General features: G+C 31.0%; 2 long non-coding RNA genes and 1 pseudogene across 7 annotated transcripts; 1 reads left to right on the top strand and 2 right to left on the bottom strand.

The window, feature by feature from the left end:
* The first annotated feature begins 2,549 nt into the window (after positions 1–2,549).
* On the top strand, positions 2,550–3,518 carry LOC135149187 (uncharacterized). The gene is made up of 2 exons (XR_010287393.1): positions 2,550–2,928; positions 3,171–3,518. It is a non-coding gene; the product is annotated as an uncharacterized LOC135149187 (long non-coding RNA).
* Positions 3,519–7,039: 3,521 nt separating this feature from the next.
* Positions 7,040–10,002, bottom strand: LOC108192672 (uncharacterized). 6 transcript variants are annotated; one of them, XR_001803349.2, is made up of 5 exons: positions 9,721–9,999; positions 9,336–9,470; positions 7,950–8,193; positions 7,782–7,847; positions 7,040–7,373 (listed from the first exon to the last, which is right to left on the bottom strand). It is a non-coding gene; the product is annotated as an uncharacterized LOC108192672 (long non-coding RNA). The 6 variants fall into 6 exon arrangements; XR_001803348.2 differs by having other exon boundaries at positions 7,950–9,470; positions 9,721–10,002; XR_001803350.2 differs by having other exon boundaries at positions 7,950–9,466; positions 9,721–10,002.
* A 4,936-nt stretch (positions 10,003–14,938) lies between these two features.
* On the bottom strand, positions 14,939–16,503 carry LOC108192448 (phospholipase A(1) DAD1, chloroplastic-like; annotated as a pseudogene).
* Positions 16,504–20,801: the final 4,298 nt, after the last annotated feature.

Genomic DNA, 20,801 nt, shown 5'->3' with positions numbered 1-20,801 from the left:
AAATTTTATCTTTGAATTATTTTACATATATATATATATATATATATATATAAGTTAAAATGTAGTTTTAATTAAACTAGTTTTGTTAATAATATTTCAGCTTCGTTGAGTATATCAGTATAAGAAACTATATAAACATATGTATATACTTTGTCATTTAAGAGTCAAAAAATTTAGAAGCATGAAGGTATATGAATTTGAAGATTCATTAGATTTCAACTGTAATGACCTCAAAATATACCTTAATCGCGTGTTCATATATACAATAACATGAGAGTTATCATAAACATTGTGCTAATCCACTGCATCAAATAGAAATTTTCAATTCAAACACACAAATGAAGAAGGTACATATCTTGGATATGAGTTACCCAACTATTGTATCTAGTACTAACCAATAAATTAAAACTAGAGAATTTACTCATTTAGCAAACACACACACATGTGTGTGTGGGCATACACATTTGTAGAATCCTTTAATTACATGAGATTTCATGACTCAATTCATTGTCTTAGCGGGTCCGACATGAGAGAAAATTTTCACCAAAATAAATGCTTATTGTGGGACTTAAGCCTCTATCATGATCGGACTCGCTAAGAGCATGAACGGATCATTCAATTATATGAATAGGAAGAACGACTACTATAAGCTAGAGGGTTGGTGGAACTAAGGTGGAGGGTTGTTGGAACTTGATGAATAATATGATTTTATAGGGTAGGTGACAGGTTGTACATGGAATTTTGAAGAAGAGTATGGAAGTTTCTCGAATTTGATTTGGTGATAAAATAGTAATTAATAATATATTTTTATGTTTTCTATGTATATCTTTCATCATTTTACTAAGATATTATTCAATATTTTCGTAAAATATTAGCATCGAATTATGCAAATATCTTTATGTTGAGTAAAAAAATTAAATACGTGATCAATTTTCATATATAAAATAAGGAAATAAAAAAAATTACATATGTTGATGATTGTTAAAGAGAATCGAAAAAATATCACATACGTTGATGATTATTAAAGAGGATCGAAAAACTAACAGAAGTAAAATATAAAGATGGGAGAAATGCTTAGTTTATATTTTTTTTCATTATCCCTCAATTACCTTCGATCTTTCCTGTCCATTTTTAAAAATATTTAAGAAAAGAGTAAATAGCACTTCACACCCTTATCTTTGGGCGGAATTTCTTGATTTGATCTTAAATTATGTTTCTTGGTACTTTACACCCCTAAAATAAAATTCGCTTCAATTTGCACTATTTTGACCGACATCGGTCTGAATTTACAGTTATTGTTAGTTTATGCTGGGATAAAAATGAAAATACTAGTTTAAATTCATTTATTAACAGAATGCACCTCATAATTTCAAAATTCCGACAGATTTTATAATATTAATAATAGTTTTAATTTTAATGATGATGATGATGATGGTGATGATGATGATGATGATAATTATTATTGTTAGTTATAAAATTAGATACCATGTAAAATATATATAGATAAAAAGTTAAAAAAAAAATTCTTAACGCCTAATCTAATAGTAATTGGAATTTGAGAGAATAATTTGAGATTTTTTTGATTTATGTTTGTGTAATGAAAATTGAGATTTGAGAAGTTTTAGGCTGGTCAAAAGGTTGTATTTATGTGTTGTTCGTTGGGGAAGGATGATGGGACCACGGGTTACCATCACAGTTGGCCGTGGTGGTCGTGTGGTTAAAGGGTGCGGAAAGATGGAGAAATATGAAAAAAGAATGGAGATATAGAAGAATGTAAAATGCGGTGTTCATGTCTTTGTTTTGCTTTTGCGGGTGAGTGGTCGTAAAAATCGAAAACGGGAGGGGTGAAGAAAAAATTGAGAGAAAGGGAAAGAGACAGAATTACAGTGAGACATTGAAGAGAAAGAAGGAGATTCTAAACTCAAGGTCTCAAACAAGAAAATTGAAAACTTATGTGACCCCAACATTAAAATCTTTATTAAGAACAGGACTCAAATTATAAGAAAATTGAAAATTTATGAGAACCCAATATTGGAATCTTTATTTTAGGGACGCCGACAATAAAACACCAACAATTTACGGATCTTTAGTACGAAAGAAAACAAAAAGAAACCAACTATCAGTTTTGAATGATTTGTTTCTGATCAACATATTTTATCATTGATAATGAAAAAAAAACAATAAAAAATAACTCCTTTGCTCCAACAAATTGTGCATTGGTTTCAGAGGCTTATAGATATTAGATATTTGAACCAAATAGGAGCAAATCTAATATTTTTTTTCTAAATACAACAACAAAAAATGTAATTATTAAGTTTAGAGTTAGAAGAATAAAACTCGTCAGATCCGTCATTATTTTTTTTAAAATTATAAAATCCATTTTAGTGAGAATCGCATATAGTTCAAACAAAGATAACAAAGAAATAATTTTTGTTTACATTATTCTTTAGTGAGTATATTCAAATTCTATCTTTGAATTATTTTACGTATATATATATATATATATATATATATATATATATATATATATATATATATATATATATATATATATATATATATATATATATATATATATATATATATATATATATAGGAGGAAGATCCTAAGAAAACCCAGCTTATCAAGAAAACCGAGAAACCCATCTAATCACCGTTGATCTTATAATCATGATCTAATCAGTATTTTATAAAAAAAAGCAATTAAATCTAGTTAATAAGGGGTAGTTTAGGAATAGACATTTACCCGTATTCAATCAAAGATGTATTCCATATTTAGAGAGATTTTTTATTTTTGTTAAATATTTCTAGATTAAATCAGACATATAAATAATATGAACAGATTAGTACGTTTCATGTTTCTATCTTCAGTTAAAAGCTTAACAGCTTCCTCAGCCATGGCAGACGAAGAACCTGACATCACTCAAGGTTAGTATTATCAATATGTTATTTAGTAGAATAGTAGAAGGAATAAGAGAATATAAAAGAATTCCAAAGTATGATCATCTCACTCAAGGTTAGTATTATCAATATGTTATTTAGTAGAATAGTAGAAGGAATAGAAGAATATAAAAAAGTCTAAAGTATGATCATCTCCTGAATCTGCACATACTATGTTTTCCTCTCTCGTAGAAGTTTCTCTTACACGTTTCTCCCTTGATTTTATACAGTTATTGATAATAGCAGGGAAACCAATTATCAACAAGTAGAAGATTTTATCAAGACCGTTCTCACATGTGTTGCTGATTAGGTTAATACCCGATGCTTGGGATTTTAAACCTGACCATTTCTTCGAACCCGCTGACATCTTTCGTTCCCAAATGAGAAATTTCAAGTGGCTTTCAGCTTCAAGTAAAACTTCTTTTTTAAACAGAGATTTTAAGAGGTGTTATTAGTCGTAATCTTGTTCCACAACTTAAGATTAATTTAAAATACTCTCTTGTATTCTGTTCACAACAGTATTCTGTTAAAGAATTTTAACAATGACAATGTAGCCGAGTAATAAGTACCATCACGAATCAAGATTGCTTCCTATAAATTAATTAATTCATAAAAATTCATTAATTCAAAATAAAAATATTCTATTCCAACTAAATGTTAACAATTTTATTTATCATCATAAAATATAATTTAAATTACACTCACAAATACATGATGTTATTTTAATAAAAAATGAAGAAATATATTCTACGTGTTCAGAATAAAATCATCAACTCAAAATAAAAAAAATTCTGTTCCATATAAATTTTATCGATTTTTTTCCTAAAAAATAAAAAATTTCAATTACACTTCTAAACACTGGTCGTTACAGAAAATCAGGCTCGTTTTGTTAAAACTGTAGTCAATGATCTATTGATTGAGGTCAGTTACCTCTTTTATTAAAAAAGATAACATCTACCCATCTAGAGTTTCGTTTTCATCCTCTCTCCATTTCCACTCAAGAATTCTTATGTGTTTACTTAATATTTTTTGAACAAGATTCCATGTAATACTGGTAAGACTAATTGAATAAGATCAATCACAAATTATACCCATTATAGCATTTTTAAACGGATTCTCCCTATCTTAATCAATCAAGTAATCATTTAAAGTAAGTTGAAATTTTATTTCAAATTTCAAAATCTAAACAATTCAAATTTAATTTTAAAGTTCAAAAATTAAAAAATTCATGTCTAAAGGATTTAAAATTAACTTTTTTACATTATACATACATGTTGTATTATACTGTTTATAATTAAATATCATAAAGAATCTTGTGTGTGTATATTTACATTTTAAAAAAGCAAGTCAAAAAAAAAATTGGTCGAATATCTTAGAGAATCTCACCATTGGGTTATAAAAAGCATGTCAAAAAAAAAATATCGAATATCTTAGAGAATCTTGTTTATTTATTTTGCGTTATCTTGTATATGATAACGAATCTCTTACCATTGTTATAACGGATCATCTAATAATTTTGTTTATTACGATCTTTTAAGTGTTTTACTAATAAATTTAATATTTTCCTAAGATTCTCTTAAGTGCTCTATTAATTTAAAATAATTTTCTTATCAAGAATCCTTTCAAGTGTTTTACTAATTTAATAATTTAAATTAGTAAAACACTTCAAAGAATCTCAGAAAATCTCTAAGATATTTAAATAAAATAAATTTTTTCTAAGATTCTTTCAAGTGTTTTACTCATTTAAATATAATTTACATATTTCTGAGATTCTTTTAAGTGTTTTACTAATTAAAATTGAATATTTATTTTAAGATTCTCTTAGGTGCTCTATTAATTTAAAATAAATTTTTTCCAAGATTCTTTCAAGTGTTTTACTCGTTTAAATATATTTAAGATTTTTCTAAGATTCTTTTAAGTGTTTACTAATTTAAATTGAATTTTTTTTAAAGATTCTATTAAGTGTTTTAATAATTTAAAAATATTTAAGATTTTCCAAGATTCTCTTAAGTGTTTCACTGATTTAAAATAATCTTTTTTTCTAAGATTTTTCTGAGATTCTTATAAGTGTTTTAGTAATTTAAATTGAATATTTTTTTTTTTGGATTCTCTTAGGTGTTTTGCTAATTTAAAAATATTTAAGATTTTCTAAGATTCTCTTAAGCGTTCTATTAATTTAAAATAAATTTTTTTCTATGCTTCTTTCAAGTGATTTACTTATTTAAATATATTTAAGTTTTTCTGACATTCTTTCAAGTGTTTTTCTGAGTTCAGCCATTCCCACAAGTATTCCTTATTCCCATTGGTTTTGTTGTATTCGGTATCTACGTCCTTCTTACAATTACTGATCTCTGGTATCTTAGACTAGAACAATTTAAAATGTTGCAACTGTAGGTTGTCTAGTTCATCAGCTGATTCCCTCATGTATTGGTATTATACCACAAGGAAAGGAACAGATCCAATAAAGTATTGTCTTGACGGGTTTATAATCCACTGATCAAAATTATCAGCAAGACATTATAATAGATACCCACACCAGTTATATTTGAAGCACTAATCCAAATCATCAAAATAAGACAGAATCTTCAACCACACATAAGGTATCTAGAACCCTTATTAGAACATTGGAGAGGACAATGAGAAAGTTCAATTTAAATTCCAAGTTAACCAATTCCGATGATTTGAGAGCATCACATATAACTTCTGCAGAAATCTTATGATGATACATATAATCTTTGAACTATGATCTCCAAACATTTGTATATTCTATATTATAAGAATTCTCAAACATTAACTCCCCCTTCGGCAAGCCACGTACATTCTGGACATCATCTTCTGAAAAGTTTATAATATTCTCACCAATTGAAATGCTTGAATCGATTGGATTGTAAGACTTTGAAATCAAAAAACTCAAGGGTTGAGGGTCCTCCTTGATGTTGAAAAGTAGAACCTTTTCGAATCCAGTCTCCACAACCCATTGCTTTTGTGCATCTGAAAGATTGTCCACGATTCTCTTTAAGAAGATAGGTTTGGCTCGAATCAACAAACGGTCGGTGTTCTCATGGAGATTCTTCTCCGCCATTATATCTCTGAAAATGAAGCGAGGCTATTTTGCGATAGTTTGAAAAGGAATACAGGAGTCACAACAATTAAATGGTATGAAGTAGATTTAAGATCGATGTGAATGATATGTCGTACAAACCTTCGATTGATGAATCACAGTGTTTACACGACCTCATGACTTTCTCTTGCTTACAATTCTAGTGGTTCTTCATCACAATGTATATATGTAATGATCTGATATGTGATGATTTGTGATTAATTTGTGTGCTTTGATTGGATTTTGGCAGATGCCAAAATTATAAGATTTCTAATTAATTAAAAATAGATTCCTTACGATTTTGCCCTTGTGTGTGTTAGATTTTGATTGAATTTAATTTGGGAAATGATTATATATGACAAAAATAATCAACGGCATCTAAGAGGGTTCCTCAGTTTTCTTGATAATTTGGTTTTCTCTGGAACCTCACTCTCTCTCTCTCTCTATATATATATATATATATATATATATATATATATATATATATATATATATATAAGTTAAAATTTAGTTTTAATTAAACTAGTTTTGTTAATAATCACTACTAGAAATCTGCTAATACACATCAGTTAAAAACTGATGTCCCGCAGAATTGTAACTGATGTTATTGTGGGCGATGTTAAAAGTACATGTCTTTAACATCAGTTAATAACTGATGTCTATTGTTGGATTTGACATCGGTTCTTACATCCTAAATGATGTATAATATACTCTTTAACATCAGTTCCGTAAGCTTGGATGATGTCTATTGTACTCATTTATATCAGTTAATAACTGATGTTAAAGGATAGTGCCTTTAACATCGCCCACAAAGACATCACTTGAAATTTTTACTTACATCAGCTAATAACCGATGTTTATAGTCTTTAACATCACTTCAACTTTAAAGAAACTGATGTTATAACATTTGATTAACATCATTTCTTTACTCATTAATTGATGTAATAACATTGAATTAGCATCATTTTTATATGTCTGAAATACCAAACCCATAAACAATTAAATCAACAACTAAATCTTATTAATGTATATATAAACCAATTGTACTCTATACATCCATCAAAATCCAATCTCACCGACTACACATCCATCAAATCAAATATGGATCAACTACGACACATCCATCTAATATAAATATCAAGTACATAATCAAAGCCTGTAAAGCGTTTAAAGTACATAATTCAAAGCTATGTCGTTTAGGTTTGCTCCTGCAAGATGAACTTTTGTCCCATCCAGGCCTTTTAAATGCACCGCCACCTGCTGCAACTCGCCTAAGTAACTCACTTCTGCTATCTTTTTGATGAGTTCTACATAAAATTCCAATCACTTGAACCTGGATAATGAATAGGACAGCATGGTCTAAAGCAACTATTTACCAAAATTTAAACGCTAGGAAAAAAAATAATATAGCAGTAACAAGTCTGGTAGTTCAGTAGTTAAAGGAAAAAAGGTGACCGAAGATACCCACATAAATAATTTCATAAAAGATTTATCAACAGACAGTTGGGAACCACCTAAGATTTATCACCAGACAGTTTTTAAAAAATAAATAGTTTTTAGTGTAAACCATTATGTGAATTAAATAACTCACATATACCCTGTGATTGTCACTTTACCATCTAAAATTTATAGCATATTATAGATATATTTTGCAATTCAACATCTAAAGCTTGCATTATATGTATTTTGCTTGTAAGTACTCCGTTGGGCTATGAAAGCACTTAAAAAATGAAGAAAATACCTTATTAGCCTTGTGATCGTCGATAATTGGCTGAAACTCGACCTGATTATCATATAAATCTGGCACCTGATTTATCATATATAGACTAGCTCATCAGAAGAGAAACAGTGCACTTCTGTTTTATAATACAAAAATACAGAAAAGTTTTTGTACAAGCACTTATCTTACACTTTCTAAAGCAGGACCATCGGAAAATTCTTACAGGTCAGAATTATTCTCCTTGACATTTGGATCTGGTATATCCTCCTTGACATTTGCATCTTCCATGTCCTTCTTGGCATTTGGATCTGCTATGTCGGCTACCATGGATTCAGTCTCCATGTCCCCAGCAGGAACCACACTAGTATTTTTATCAGCCTGTGATGTGATAATCATAAGACCAACAGCTCAGCTCAGCTCTGGAAGAGTTTTACTGTAATATCCTCGCATAGTGATGAAAAACAAAAATAATTAAGATTACTATTAAGATAGACCTGCAAATTGATTTATTCCCTCTACACTCATTAGATAACAGAGTAACAAAACTCTAAAATGAATAAGATAGCTCGGCTAGAACATATAGTTTCTAAAATGAAGAAACTTGCACTTTTAATAACACAAATAATGGCTCAACAATTAGTGGCTTATGAAATCTTAAAAAAAATTACAGATACTTGGGAAGGAAAAAAATAAACATAATATTTGAATTTTACCAATGGCATACTCCAGGAACAACATGCATATATGCCAATCGAGTTGGATTCACCATGTTAATAACTGCAGTGGGCACTCAAAATATAGGCACCAAGTAAAAATGGTAGCACAACAATCATTCCATAAAAATGTATATAATAAATACTTTCTAAATTTAATTTTTATGGATTAAGGTTCTAACCGCCACTGAACTATATTCATGCTTTATTTAACCAAATATAACATTATAACATGTGTTTCTTTTAGAATTACTACTTGCATTGATTCTACCAGACCTTATTCAAGGGAGCAGGACCATATATTCTAACTCTGTAATTGAAGTGGAGTATTATTGCAAGCCATATCTTCTGTTTTCCATCCAGTAAGGTCAGGACGCAAAACATTCAAAAGGCGACAAGGTATATTTGCCGTTATAGCCCTTTTTACAGAGACTATATATCTCAAGTCTTCTAATTTCCTGGTGAATAAACCATCTTGGGTACGTGAGCTCTCCTGAGGACTCATAAGTCAACCATCTTACTAACTTCAATATTCTCTAATTATGGCCACCTTTATTAGTTTACCTTGCTTAAATTGTTCCCTATAGATGATCATCTACTAACTTAACATTAACACAACTCAAGGCTTTCCTATAGATGATCATCTAATAATGACTACTAACAAAATATATCAGCCAATAACAGTTTGCTCATTAATTGCTCATAGACCTCTCCAGCCTCGCTTGTACAGTTATTGAAATTGACACTTAACTGAAATTTATAAAATAATGAAACTAATATCGCATTCCTACTTATTAACCGTAAAACAGGACTAAGATATCCTTAATAACAAGCATAGGTAGAGAGAGAAATAGAGAGAAACCAGCTTCGCAATCTCTTCAAGAACAGAGCTTCTGCACTCCCCCTGTTATTGGAGTTCTAAATAGTCCAGCGCCCTTGAGCTTCCCCAGTTCCGCTTCCACACTACAGGCGGCACAAAATCTAATATCCGGCCTGTCTATATCATTAAAGAACACACTAAACAAATATTCCACATAATTAAAGAGAACCCTAAACAAGGACCCATATATACTAGAGATATAAATCACAGCACAGTAGAACAATATTAACCCAAATAGCCCTAAAAATCAGTGGCCCTCATGTATATACAAGAACACCCAAACCAAAAAATTTCATATATACACGATAGCACAATATTATCCCAAAAAGCAACCAAATATACCATGTATACATCAATAAAAGCTTACCAACTCAAGAAATAAGTTCCAATCGACTGATTAAGCTCAAGCTTCGAGCACTCGAAATAGAGCATGTAACAGCTCTTGGAGCTCGGGACTGAAGAAGTAGGGGCGGAATCGAGGTTGTACAGTTCTTGGAGCGCCTAAACTCGGACGGAGATGATGAACACCGGTGAATCGAGGTCGCGCAATTTCTAGGGTTCCTGAGCAGAGGAGTCGGGAGCTTTTTTGTTTTAATCTGAGTGGGTTGTGTGCGTGTGTATGAATGTTTTGTGTATGTGTGTTATGTTTTAAGTTTGTTTTTATTATTTAATGTTATGTTTTTTATTTATATTTGTAATGTGTTGGGTTGTAATGTGTTGGGTGATTTTAATTTATGTGTGTGTGTGAGTAGTTTTAATTAGTTTAATATTTTAATTTAGGGGAGTAATTATAATTTTTAATATTTTGAAGTTATAATATATATGATTTAATTTGTTTATTTTAATGTTTTTTTTATAATTTTAAATTTTATATATATATATATGATTTTGTATTTTAATGATTTTGATTATATAAATATTTATATGTATGTGTTTGTAGTTGAATGATTTTAGTTTGAAGTTTTATGTTATGAATATTGGAGGGAGGTGAAATTTTTTTAAGGGAGGGAGATTTTTAATAAGGGGGAAATGGGGGTGGGAGTGGTGGAAACTTTTTTTAAACACGTACCTTACACATCAGTTGCATAAATAACTGATGTCTAAAGTACTTTAGCACATCAGTTTAAGTGAAAATGATGTTAAAAGCATTTTTAACATCAGTAGCAATTCTAACTAATGTCTGAAGTGCGATGTCTATTCCACTTTTTCTAGTAGTGAATATTTCAGCTTCGTTGAGTATATCAGTATAAGAAACTATATAAACATATGTATATACCTTGTCATTTAAGAGTCAAAAAATTTAGAAGCATGAAGGTATATGAATTTGAAGATTCATTAGATTTCAACTGTAATGACCTCAAAATATACCTTAATCGCGTGTTCATATATACAATAACATGAGAGTTATCATAAACATTGTGCTAATCCACTGCATCAAATAGAAATTTCCAATTCAAACACACAAATGAAGAAGGTACATATCTTGGATATGAGTTACCCAACTATTGTATCTAGTACTAACCAATAAATTAAAACAAGAGAATTTACTCATTTAGCAAACACACACACATGTGTGTGTGGGCATACACATTTGTAGAATCCTTTAATTACATGAGATTTCATGACTCAATTCATTGTCTTAGCGGTTCCGACATGAGAGAAAATTTTCACCAAAATAAATGCTTATTGTGGGATTTAAGCCTCTATCATGATCGGACTCGCTAAGAGCATGAACGGATCATTCAATTATATGAATAGGAAGAACGACTACTATAAGCTAGAGGGTTGGTGGAACTAAGGTGGAGGGTTGTTGGAACTTGATGAATAATGTGATTTTATAGGGTAGGTGACAGGTTGTACACCACTGTATGGAATTTTGAAGAAGAGTATGGAAGTTTCTCGAATTTGATTTGGTGGTTAAATAGTAATTAATAATATATTTTTATGTTTTCTATGTATATCTTTCATCATTTTACTAAGATATTATTCAATATTTTCGTAAAATATTAGCATCGAATTATGCAAATATCTTTATGTTGAGTACAAAAATTAAATACGTGATCAATTTTCATATATAAAATAAGGAAATAAAAAAAATTACGTATGTTGATGATTGTTAAAGAGAATCGAAAAAATATCACATACGTTGATGATTATTAAAGAGGATCGAAAAACTAACAGAAGTAAAATATAAAGATGGGAGAAATGCTTAGTTTATATTTTTTTCATTGTCCCTCAATTACCTTCGATCTTTCCTGTCCATTTTTAAAAATATTTAAGAAAATAGTAAATAGCACTTCACACCCTTATCTTTGGGCGGAATTTCTTGATTTGATCTTAAATTATGTTTCTTGGTACTTTACACCCCTAAAATAAAATTCGCTTCAATTTGCACTATTTTGACCGACATCGGTCTGAATTTACAGTTACTGTTAGTTTATGATGGGATAAAAATGAAAATACTAGTTTAAATTCATTTATTAACAGAATGCACCTCATAATTTCAAAATTCCGACAGATTTTATAATATTAATAATAGTTTTAATTTTAATGATGATGATGATGATGGTGATGATGATGATGATGATGATGATGATGATGATGATGATGATGATGATGATGATGATGATGATGATGATGATGATAATTATTATTGTTAGTTATAAAATTAGATACCATGTAAATTATATATAGATAAAAAGTTAAAAAAAAAAAAATTCTTAACGCCTAATCTAATAGTAATTGGAATTTGAGAATAATTTGAGATTTTTTTGATTTATGTTTGTGTAATGAAAATGGAGATTTGAGAAGTTTTAGGCTGGTCAAAAGGTTGTATTTATGTGTTGTTTGTCCGGGAAGGATGATTGGACCACGGGTTACCATCACAGTTGGCCGTGGTGGTCGTGTGGTTAAAGGGTGCGGATAGATGGAGAAATATGAAAAAAGAATGGAGATATAGAAGAATTACAGTGAGACATTGAAGAGAAAGAAGGAGATTCTAAACTCAAGGTCTCAAACAAGAAAATTGAAAACTCATGTGACCCCAACATTAAAATCTTTATTAACAACAAGACTCAAATTATAAGAAAATTGAAAATTTATGAGAACCCAATATTGGAATCTTTATTTTAGGGACGCCGACAATAAAACACCAACAATTTACGGATCTTTAGTACGAAAGAAAACAAAAAGAAACCAACTATCGGTTTTGAATGATTTGTTTCTCATCAACATATTTTATCATTGATAATGAAAAAAAACAATAAAAAATAACTCCTTTGCTCCAACAAATTGTGCATTGGTTTCAGAGGCTTATAGATATTAGATATTTGAACCAAATAGGAGCAAATCTAATATATTTTTTCTAAATACAACAACAAAAAATGTAATTATTAAGTTTAGAGTTAGAAGAATAAAACTCGTCAGATCCGTCATTATTTTTTTTAAAATTATAAAATCCATTTTAGTGAGAATCGCATATAGTTCAAACAAAGAAAACAAAGAAATAATTTTTGTTTACATTATTCTTTTGTGAGTATATTCAAATTCTATCTTTGAATTATTTTACATATATATATATATATATATATATATATATATATATAAAAGTTAAAATGTAGTTTTAATTAAACTAGTTTTGTTAATAATATTTGCTTCGTTGAGTATATCAGTATAAGAAACTATATAAACATATGTGTATACTTTGTCATTTAAGAGTCAAAAAATTTAGAAGCATGAAGGTATATGAATTTGAAGATTCATTAGATTTCAACTGTAATGACCTCAAAATATACCTTAATCGCGTGTTCATATATACAATAACATGAGAGTTATCATAAACATTGTGCTAATCCACTGCATCAAATAGAAATTTTCAATTCAAACACACAAATGAAGAAGGTACATATCTTGGATATGAGTTACCCAACTATTGTATCTAGTACTAACCAATAAATTAAAACAAGAGAATTTACTCATTTAGCAAACACACACACACATGTGTGTGTGGGCATACACATTTGTAGAATCCTTTAATTACATGAGATTTCATGACTCAATTCATTGTCTTAGCGGGTCCGACATGAGAGAAAATTTTCACCAAAATAAATGCTTATTGTGGGACTTAAGCCTCTATCATGATGGGACTCGCTAAGAGCATGAACGGATCATTCAATTATATGAATAGGAAGAACGACTACTATAAGCTAGAGGGTTGGTGGAACTAAGGTGGAGGGTTGTTGGAACTTGATGAATAATGTGATTTTATAGGGTAGGTGATAGGTTGTACACCACTGTATGAAATTTTGAAGAAGAGTATGGAAGTTTCTCGAATTTGATTTGGTGATTAAATAGTAATTAATAATATATTTTTATGTTTTCTATGTATATCTTTCATCATTTTACTAAGATATTATTCAATATTTTCGTAAAATATTAGCATCGAATTATGCAAATATCTTTATGTTGAGTAAAAAAATTAAATACGTGATCAATTTTCATATATAAAATAAGGAAATAAAAAAATTACATATGTTGATGATTGTTAAAGAGAATCGAAAAAATATCACATACGTTGATGATTATTAAAGAGGATCGAAAAACTAACAGAAGTAAAATATAAAGATGGGAGAAATGCTTAGTTTATATTTTTTTCATTGTCCCTCAATTACCTTCGATCTTTCCTGTCCATTTTTAAAAATATTTAAGAAAATAGTAAATAGCACTTCACACCCTTATCTTTGGGCGGAATTTCTTGATTTGATCTTAAATTATGTTTCTTGGTACTTTACACCCCTAAAATAAAATTCGCTTCAATTTGCACTATTTTGACCGACATCGGTTTGAATTTACAGTTACTGTTAGTTTATGCTGGGATAAAAATGAAAATACTAGTTTAAATTCATTTATTAACAGAATGCACCTCATAATTTCAAAATTCCGACAGATTTTATAATATTAATAATAGTTTTAATTTTAATGATGATGATGATGATGGTGATGATGATGATGATGACGATGATGATAATTATTATTGTTAGTTATAAAATTAGATACCATGTAAATTATATATAGATAAAAAGTTAAAAAAAAAATTCTTAACGCCTAATCTAATAGTAATTGGAATTTGAGAGAATAATTTGAGATTTTTTTGATTTATGTTTGTGTAATGAAAATGGAGATTTGAGAAGTTTTAGGCTGGTCAAAAGGTTGTATTTATGTGTTGTTTGTTCGGGAAGGATGATTGGACCACGGATTACCATCACAGTTTGTCGTAGTGGTCGTGTGATGAGCGTGAGGAAAGATGGAGAAATAGAGAGAAAAAGAATGGAGATATGGAGGAATGTGATGTGGGGTTCGTGTTTTTGTTTTGTTTTTGCGGGTGAGTGATCGTAACAATCGAAAACAGGAGAGGGTGAAGAAAAAATTGAGAGAATGGGAAAGAGACAAAATTACAGTGAGAGATTGGAGAGAAATAAGGAGATTCTAAACTGAAGGTCTCAAATAAGAAAATTGAAAATTTTTGTGACCCTAACATTGGAATTTTACGGAAGGATTCAAATAAGAAAATTGAAAAGTCATGTGAACCCAATATTGAAATCTTTATTTTAGGGACGCCGACAATAAAACACGAGCAATTTACATAAGTTTTAATATTAATTGATTTTCCCGATATGACTGCATGAATTGTTTTCAAACTTGCAGAACCTCGAACCATGTTGGTCGAAAAGCGGCATGATTAATTGCCAAGTAAGAGATTTATACGTATTTAACATAACTACTCTAAACTAATCATCTAATTTCTTGAAAACTAGTCATCTAACTAAAAGTTGATGTTGATCATGTTGTGCTCTTCTACATAGCACCTTTTTGGCGGTGGCTCTCAGTGGACACGTGGAGCTCACAAAACCTTTGACCAAATCAAGGTACGTACTTAGATCGTGACACGTCACCTTATTGGAATTATTGCAGCATAGTCTAAGTTCTTTTCCCACGTCAGCATACAACCACTGCGTGTTTTCCACGTGCTTTTGAAGCCAAGTGGGGACCCATCTAGCCGCCGCACGAGCAGTAGTCACCTTTTGATCACTTTTTTGATGTTGTGTTCATCTTCCTCTATTACAAAACCCGGAACTTTCGTGATCACATCGTTTGAGTTCACAATTCGAAGGATTCTCGTCCCGTTTTGTTCTAAATTATCGCTAAATGTTTTGTTTCCCACACGCGGACCACCGAACGAAATGACGGTGGTCAGGAGGTGGCGGAAAGTCGAACTTATGTCATACGCGGTCAGTGTGGCGAGGGCTGCTCCAAGGCTGTGGCCTGTGATGGTTATGCTCAGCGCCTCGTCACCGTATGTTTGGATTATTCTCGAAACTTCCTCCCGAATCGAATCTCGTAAGCTAGGACACGTGGCAGTGTGTGACGTGTACAAGCTCAAAAATCCACGTTCCACCATGGCCCTTGTGGGACCACCTTCGTCCATTGAGGTTAACGTGACACGTAGATTCTCCATCCACTCAAGACACGTGACAGTCCCCCTTAGGGCAATGACCACGTCACGTCTCCCGAGGCGAGAAATCTCGTCTTTATCGTTACAAACTGCCACGTAACCGATCCAGCTGGACCGTGGTGACTTGTCGATCCAGCCTGGCAGCTGAATACCTGACGTGGCACGGAGATTCTTGGTCACTTTATACCCTATTCCCCCAAGCCCGCATTGCGGTAGCAACGAGTCTCTCCCGTACCGACACGTCCCGTATTTCCCCGGCGCCGAGTTGTCGAATTCAAAGGACCGATACGCAGCCTCCACGAACCCGCCGTACCGCAAAATCTCGCTTCTCAGATCATCGTCGAGCGGGTCGAGGAGACCGTCCCAGTTCTTGATTCCTTGATACTCCATCCATTTATTGCTCAGTCTCGTCTCCCGGCTCGAAACGCTACACTCGCTTGATTTTGATGGTTTCCATGAGCTCGTCATTTTTAGGTTACGAAAATCGGTTTTAATGGTCGCATATTGCATGTGCGTTACGGCTTTGGAGATTGGTATGTTGCATGGTTTATGAGCAACAAGCCTCATGGCTTGAGGCAATATATGGACGCAGATACTATGAAGTGTGTAGGTATTTGAAACAATTTGGCTACTGCATTTAAGTTCTGATTCTGGAAATATTTATAGTTGTGCGAGTGGGGTGAGTTTGAAAAAGAGTGAGAGATGATGGGGAATGATTGGTACTAGGACGGTGGAGTATTAAAGGCACTAGTTATTTTTAGCTAAAAGGTAATGGTGGGGACTCAAAAATGCGCGGTGGACGGAGATTACTGTTTCATTTTAGAGTGTTCGTTTTCTCCATTTCGATATTAACATTTCTTCCGTACCTATCTAGGTATGTGTCCAAGTCAAAAGTGACATATAAAAAAAAATGGAGGGAGTACTCTTTTGATTTGAAAATATATGGATAAATACGGGGCTCTGGATTCTCCGTTTCAGATTCGGATTCGGAAGAATTAGACGGGATACGGTAATTTGATCCCGAACCCGATCTAAATTGATTATCCGAAATTTTCATCTAATTAATGTAAGCTCTTTTGCTCTTTTAACAATTTATTTTGGCTTTTTTCTCAATATTTACTTGTTCTTAGTCGGCAACTAACGAGTGATCAAATTAAAAATAAAAAACTAAATACAGGATCCGTGAATTTCTCAATTCAAATATAAATCCATCTTAAATTGGACAGGAATAACCCGATTCAAATCCGACTTGTTATCTGATTTTGTCACGCAGGATATAATAATTTTTTTGCTTTAGTCAACCAGTGACCAGTGATCTTGTTTTAATACGAAGGTAGTGCAGTGTTCTAAAAAGCGGGAATCGGACTTAATCGGTGAATTCACGGAACAAAGATTAATTGGGGATTAATTGAATTGATCGGAGATTAATCGGATTGATCGGTGATTAATCGGAGATTTAATCGGTTCGACGAGCTACGGAACATAGATTAATTGATAATTAATCATGATTAATCAACAACTTTTAGAACGGAGAGATAATGAATCCAAATTTATTTATTTTTTGTCAGGGTCTGAAGGTAGTGAATCCAATTGACTGTACATGAAGTTAACATTTTTCTGTAACATTGACTTGCCATAGCAAACACAAACAGAAGTTGTTGAATAATAGCGTTGAAGATTTTGGCAATCATACATGAAGTAAAATATATATTAAAATATTTAACGTTATTTTTTAAATATATAACTTGAAAATTATCCATATTCTTCTACCTGAAGGCTGAATATAAGAACGATATATATTCCCACACACATATCATAAACAAATATTCATTTTCAAGAAATATATATTACAATAAAATATATTTGGTACTACTAAATAATATTCTCTTCGTTCCTCTAATTTTTTTTACCAATTTTTAACTGTTCAGCACGTATTTTAAATATTTTATATATGAAATATGGTTTCATACTTATTTTAATATTTTTTTTTCTATAAGAATTTCAAAACTATATTTTTATTTGAAATAAAAAAGAATTAAAATTAATTTATAAAATTATATCTTATAACAATATTAAAATCTATGTCCAAACCCCCGATCTCCAACGTAAACAATAGTAAAGAATCTAAGAAAACCGGTAGAGTAGTCTTTTCCATCTCCGCGACTTTAAGAAGTTAGCACGGGAAATTTTAAAACCTTTTTTGAAGAGCCAGAAGTTAGAATATGAAATATGTATGAAATAAACTTCATATCAGATTAATGATTTCTATTGAGGAAAGATCACTGATTATTCCAGATATCCTAAAAGTTCATCCCAGTCGTGCACGAAAATGGTAGTAGTACAGATTTGGCAAAGGAGAAACATGGTGTGAAAATAAAAATGCGGCGATATGAGTCCAGCCGTCCAAGTCAAAATCTTCAAAACTCTGACTTGAATTTACGTAAACTCAAGGAACCTTTAATTTCAATGATGTAAGTTGGGAAAGCTCCGCACTATCGAAGTACTTGTACTGCTCCACCAAACTTATTTCAACTACGTGTAAGCATATGCCTTTTTCTTTTAAATGCACTCTACTCTTCCACAGACCACAAACATGGATATCGTTGGCATTTGTTAATGCTTATCATTTTACTATTATACTCCCTCCGTCCCATTTTAGTTGTCACATTTGTTTTTGTGCCGGTCAAATTGACCAAAGTTTGACTGAAATTTATTAATATTTTATCAATTGAAAAAATAAAAAAAATATGTCACCGAAAATAACTTTTAATCTACTTTAAGATGTAATTTTCAGTTTTTTAAAATGATAAAAGAGTGACTTGTAATCTTTGGTCAAAAATTAGTCAATTTGACCAACAAAAAAGGAAATGTGACAACTAAAATGGGACGGAGGGAGTACAGTATTTTCTGGTTAAGAATTTCTGAGTGAAGCCCGCAATTTAAAGTCTACGGAGTAACAAGAGTACTGCTAATTTCTATTTATTCACACATAAAATAATTAATGTGTATGTTCAAGAACACTGCATTCCCACGTAATGACCCAGTCTTGTACAGTAGAGAAAGATTTCGATTATACTTGATCAATTAATCCGTTTAATCAAATAAGTAATAATATTTTGCTCTAGCCTCCTCTCTTTCTTCTTTTTCCGGCCGTCATCGGAGATTTCATTGATTTACATTGATGAAAAGCTCCGAATCGGTGTATTTCTCCCGATTTGTTCAGTTAAGAGAAGTAATATTTTATACTATTTAATTTTGATTGATCAGTTAACAGAAATTTAAATACTAATAAAATTTGAAATGAAAATCAATATCCATCTTCACGGAAAAATTTATAAAATATACTTATATATCCTCTCAATTTATAACATCAAGTCACTCTTTTAAATGTATGAAATATCTTATACTACTTAAAATATATATTTCACACTCCAGATGAATCCTATTTTTATATTTATTTTATTTTTCTAAAAGGCCCTCCAGCTTAATCCGCCGTGCCCAGGACCCAGTTGGCCAGTTATACGCAAGGGATACTTTGATGAGTGACATACATGGAAAAGTAATCTTAGATTAGAGTGGCGTCCAAATCTCTAATCAGGCGCATTTATTATAAGTTAGATTGTAACTTTTCACGTGTATCTCTCATCTTATCCCCCTAAAGCATTAGTAGGAGATTACAAGGAACAATTCTCATTATCTGCGCACATAATCCCTAGTTAATCAAAAGCAGCTTGGTTTATGGACTCGGATATGTAGATGTAGATTCATGAATATCAGAATATATCTCCGTTGAGGTCCTGAGGAGAAATCTAACTTTTATACATTAACTATGAAAAGTAATTAAGTATTCATATGAATGATTATTGGATGTAGGAGTATTTTCTTACGTAATACGCAAGTGACCTCATGCAAATCTTATCCTCAATCATGTTTATTAATTAGTTATCCTAGCATAACAAAATATATATTTCATGGGAACTTATCAATGTGGGTTAGATACATCACACCGGTTAAAGTCGGGTCAACCTGCGTTTCGTTTGATATATTAAATATGAATATACAATACACCAAAGGTATATATTTATATTTATTTATTATACAGAAGTACATCATTAGAGTGATTAGCATTTTCCTCCTTCATTTTGGGGGTATTTCCCATTTGATCTCAAACTACCTTTAATCTTAAAACAACAAACTCAAAAATAGGAACTAACAAACTAATAAACAAAAATTCAAATAACTTTGAATTATTCTCAACATTCTTCCTGTAACAGCCCAAATTTTCAGGCTATTATTTAACAATGATTTACCGAAAATCAAGCATGAATAATATTATACTAAATCTGAGAGAAAATAATAATAATAATAATAATAATAATAATAATAATAATAAACTCACTGTCTAAAAGAAATTCAGAAGTCTCCAAATGACAGTAATAAAAGTTTAAATTCAACTAAACCAATTCTTGAAATTTATTAAATAATCTAACAACTAGTTTGGATAGCACTCATCTCAAGTCCCGCTAACCCCTGATTACCTGTGGAAAGAAAATAAACTGAGTGAGCCAGATGCCCAGTACGAATACAATTTTAAAATAAAATCATATTTTAAACAACTGAGTGATTGTGTCTACCAGCAAAGATTTCAAAAATAAAAAAAATACAAAACCAATAATGTAATTTAGAAACAGTCTACAATGTTTAGCGACTAGTAGGACAATAGTTTAAAACAATTGAGCTAACAATAAAACTGAAAGTAAGGCTGAGTGATGAATCAGGTGGGGATAATATGGGTCTCTTATACGAATATGTACTTGCACCAAGCAAAGTACCAAACATAAAATTCTCCTCCGGTAATCCACGAGAAGAAAACACATGAAATGCACAAAGCATTTCTATAAACAGAGAATTCTTCTCCGGTTATCCACGAGAAGAAA

The sequence above is a fragment of the Daucus carota genome, chromosome 9 (genome assembly GCF_001625215.2).
Source record: "Daucus carota subsp. sativus chromosome 9, DH1 v3.0, whole genome shotgun sequence".
Lineage (NCBI taxonomy): Eukaryota > Viridiplantae > Streptophyta > Magnoliopsida > Apiales > Apiaceae > Daucus > Daucus carota.
This window is presented reverse-complemented; position numbering and strand designations above follow the sequence as displayed.